This window comes from Octopus sinensis, linkage group LG2 (assembly GCF_006345805.1).
Source record: "Octopus sinensis linkage group LG2, ASM634580v1, whole genome shotgun sequence".
NCBI lineage: Eukaryota > Metazoa > Mollusca > Cephalopoda > Octopoda > Octopodidae > Octopus > Octopus sinensis.
In genome coordinates this window covers 151,370,407-151,375,406 of record NC_042998.1, presented here as the reverse complement: position 1 = coordinate 151,375,406, position 5,000 = coordinate 151,370,407, and positions in this window count along the sequence as shown.

Sequence of the window (5,000 nt, the reverse complement as noted above, 5' to 3'; positions counted from 1 at the left end):
TATGTGTGTGTGTATGTGTAATATACTAATAAGTATATGTCAATAGTGTGCTGATGTGATATATATATATATATATATATATATATATATATATATATATATATATATATGGGGTGTGTGTGTGGTGTGTTAGTGTGTGTGTGTGTGTGTGTGTGGTGTGTGTGTGTGTGTGTGGTGTGTGTGTGTGTGCGTGTGTATGCATGTGTGCGTGCGTGTTTAATTTCTCGATATATTCAATGTTTATATATGTATATAAATATAATTAACTATAAGAATCGCCATGACAATGTAGGTCCATAGATGCAATGGGAGCTATGTAACTATTTCAAAATAGTAACAGCCCTCAACAGGTATAAACACCAATCAGAGCTAGTAATGGAAAGAAATAATGTAACTATAATCTGGGAATTTCTGTTAGCAGTGACCGGACATTTCAAAAGACCAGGTATCATCCCTAAGAACAAGAAAGCTAGAACCTGTAAATAGATTGATAAAAGTGTTCCATTAGCAGAAACCAGAACGATAAACGATGGTGATGATGATGATGATGATTGATGATGATGATGTTTTCATTTGCCGGATGGGGGAGGACAATACAAAGACAGAGACAAAGTATGGGGATCTACATATAATGAAATGACAAAAAATAAAGGGGTGGTAAGTATACACGGTATACAATGAAAAGGAAGGGAAATATACATAGTATACAAAGTTTTTTTTAAAAAATAAGAGTTGGGGGATGATGGAGATGTAGCTCTCCTGATATAGGATAACCTCTAGGGATAATCGAGGAACCTCACAGTCTGAGATCTCCCTGAACGCGAATAGCAAGTACCCCATGCAATTGCCTTTCTCCGATTCACAGGTCTACACTCAGGAAGGTATCATCCACTCTTGCCATTTTCGCAACTTTCTTCTCCACCCTCAATTTCCTTTTTAATTGAAACTGCTACATGCATTTGAATGGCTTCCTTGGTCATATTGGCGATATGAAGGCGGGCGTTGTCGTGCAGCAGAAGAACTCCAAGCTGACAATTAGCTCTTTTCTCTTGAATAGCCGTGTTGAGTCGTTCCATCTGCTGAACATAGAGTTCCGCGTTGACCGTTTGGTTCCGTTCAAGCAATTCGTAATAGATAATCCCTTCCCAGTCCCACCATACGCACAACATTGTTTTATGCAGATTAAAATCTTGTTTCACGCGCCGTGTCGCTTGTTTACCGAGGCTAAGCCATTCCTTACACAGTTTTATATTGTTGCACAGGCACCATTTTTCGTCGCTAGTAACGATTCGGTAAAGAAATAGTTGCTTGTGTCCATGAGTTGAGCGGTGACGTGCAAGCAAACCAGCGGAGATTGTGGCTCGTTGATTTTTGTTGTTGTCACCTTTCCCATCCAGTGAAGATATAGTGCGGGAATGCTCCCACACCAAAGCAGTGTGGGAGCATTCCATTTTCTCTTCCAGTTAGTTCCCTTGTCGTTTGACGAGAATTTTCGTTCAAAAGCTGGTTTAATCGCTCTTCATCGAACTCAACTGGACGGCCAGAACGAGGTGCGGCTTTGAAGTCAAAATTTCCATTTTTGAACTTGGTATACCAATCACGAGCGGTTCTTTTAGCTATGGCACCCTATCCATACACAGTACAACTGTCGAGAGCAGCTTTGCGGCCTTAGAACCTTGATTAAAAGCAAAAAGGAGGTGTCGAAAATGCTCGTTTTTCTTAACTTGACATTCCATTTTAATGATCTGAAAATAAACAAATATTAACTAAAATTAACTAGAAAAAAAAATAGATTCCAAAATTTAAAAACGCAATAAATTCCAAAATTAAAAAAAAAACGGCGGGAACTTTGTTGCCAACCCAATACTTTTTTCTGTTGTGATCTGTGGATTACATATTGAGAAAAAGTCCAATCACTAACATCAAATTCGTCAAACTCACCAACCTTCCTATAAATGTACTGGAGAAAAACTCGTCTCTCTTCACCACCACGTTCTTTTTCATTTGATGCGTGGAAATAATGTTGAGCAAGAATATTGGCCAGAGAGGAAAATCTTTGTTTGCAGTACAACCATCAGACCAAGGAAGCATTCCGGAGTAGCAACAAGGCTGTAAGTTTTTCTTTGCTAAAGGAATTCAGTGTGTTTGCTGAAGAAATTCGGAATATTTATTATCTACGACAATAGTTGATGGATTTAATTCTTACAAAATAAGCGATATTCGAACACCGGTAAAGAACCATTTTGTTATCTTCGCGCTTCTAGCAATGGCAAAGCAATGACTATCCCTCACCCATGCACATGGTAGCACTGAATAATAACATTGTCACCTCCAGCATTTCAGCCATATAGATATGTGATGGCTTGTCTAGCTAGAAATCACAGTTTACTGTATTTTAAATGAAAAGAAGGACACATTAGTCTGAGAGAAATGTTTAAACAGATGGGATGTTCACATATCGACTGTCTTTGACTCTAAGTTTACACAACTAAACCCGACTTGGAGAGTAAATAGCATTTCTGAAATCCAAAGCCATTAGACTGGGGAGAGGCTAGTTTTTGGCTAGTACTGTGAAATCTAACCCTAGGTGGGGGATGGATGACAAAGATGACTTTGGGTGAGGTTTGAACTTAGTACGTAAAGAATCGAAACCAACAACCATGTTTTCATGATTTTGACGATGCATCAATTGAAGGATGAACGTCACTACAATATCACCATCACCTACACTGCTACCACCATGACAGTCACATCATCAGCGCAATTCCTGTTCTTGCTCCTCTCGCTTCTTCATGCTGCTGCTCCTCCTCCTACTACCATCACCACCATCACCACCACCACCACCACCACCACCACCACCACCACCACCACCACTACTACTACTACTACTACTACTACTACTACTACTTCTACTACTACTACTACTGCTGCTGCTGCTGTGCTGCTGCTGCTGCCTCTACCGCTGCTGCTGCAAACGGCACCATTACTACAACCACTGAGTGAGGATCAGATAAAGTGAAGAGGTCGGATTTTTGTTTCTTTTTTCTTTTTGTGGTATTAATTAGATTGACTGAAAGGGTAATAGTGAGAAGGAGAGAGAGAGACAGAGAGAGACAGACAGATAAACAGACAGCTAGACAGGCCACCATCACCACCACTACCACTACTAACAATAACAACAGCAACAAAAAGTTGCTATTACTAGCAGAAATATCATCAGCAGCAGCACAGTAGATGTCGCTACCATCATCACCAAAACAAGTGCTATGGTTAGCGTCACCACAAGTTATCACTATCAAAACTACCTCTGGTGTCACCACCACCACCACTACTACTCGAACATAAACGGCGTCAGAGTTATCTTAGCCAACTGCTATTGGCACCATATCACCATGGCCATCACTACTGAGAACACTATCGCCACCGCCACAACCACCACTACCATCATTCCCCCAACTCATTTATATCTACCGATACCCAACTTCATACAACTATCGACGGCGTCATAGTTACACCCATCCCGAAGCTCATTCAAACTACCCCTGGTACCAAATCACCATGGCGACCATGCTACCACCAACAACAACATCACTACCAAAATTGGCGACATACTTTACTTCCAGCCTAACTACCCCTTGCACCACCTTCTCCACCACTGCTCTTCCCAACATAAGAACCACCACCATCACAGCGACGAGCACCGTCCTCCCCCCACCGCGACCACAACCACCATCCCTGCGACGACCACCACGACCACCACGCACCCACATTGTCCTCAGTGACACCCTTTCCGTCTATGTTGACATTGTGAAACCAGACGTTATTACTGCTAATTCCTAGCTTCCGGCTCCGGCTGTTGCTGTTGTAGTTCTTGTGACGGCGGTAGTGGTGTAGGTGGTGAAGATGGTGGAGGTTAGTGAAGGGTTGATGAGAGGAATAGGTGGCGGTAGGTGTATGTTGATGATGATGATGATGGTGGCGGTGGTTGTGGCGGTGGTGGTAATGGACGTGGTAGCGGTGGTTGGGAGGATAAACGGTAACTGGGGGTAGTGGCTATGGTGTTGGTGTAATAGTAATAATTCTGTTGCCGCTGGTGGCGGTGGTGGTGGTCTCATAATGGTTGCTGATGATATTGGTAGTGGTAGTATTGATAGTGATGAAGGTAGAGGTGATGGTGTTTGTAGTGGTGGTTGTGATATTGGTGGTGGTGACGGTAGTGGTGGTGGTTTTGACAGTGATTGGTTGTGACAGTGACGGTTGAGAATGGCTGACGATAATGACGACGATGATGGTGATAATGATGATGAGGAGGACGACGACGACGACAACGATGACGATAAATGATGATGACAATGATGATGACAATGACGATGATGATGATGATAGTAGTAGTAGTAGTAGTAGTAGTAGTAGTAGTAGTAGTAGTAGTAGTAGTAGTAGTAGTAGTAGTAGTAGTGCAGATGATGATGATGGTGATGATGATGATGATTATGTATTCTATTGATGATGGTTACGTCAGGTAGTGAATTTTAGTTACTCTCGCTATACAGTGCCAATAGGTGGTATACAGTGTCACTGGTGTCAATAGGTAGCTCTTCCGTACATGAGTGAATTTGCAGGGTGAGAATCTTAGCGGATCGTCAAAAGGGGAATGCGAGACAAAGAAAAAGATAAACATAAAATAAAATATAAAGAAGCATAAATATAGGTGACGTATAGAAGGGAGAAAGGGTTCTTTTAATGAGTATATAGGGGAGAGAAGGAAGAGTGGGAGACTGGAACTAGACACAAAAGGGCTGCTTGAATATATATGCGTGTGTGTGTGTGTATGCTTTCATATACACTATATATGACATCGGCGTGTGAGGGTATGTATAATGGGCGTGTGTGCATCAATATTTCTATGTATCGTTCTATATCTATCTATCTACTATCTATCTATCTATCTATCTATCTATCTATCTATCTATCTATCTATCTATCTATCTATCTATATATCT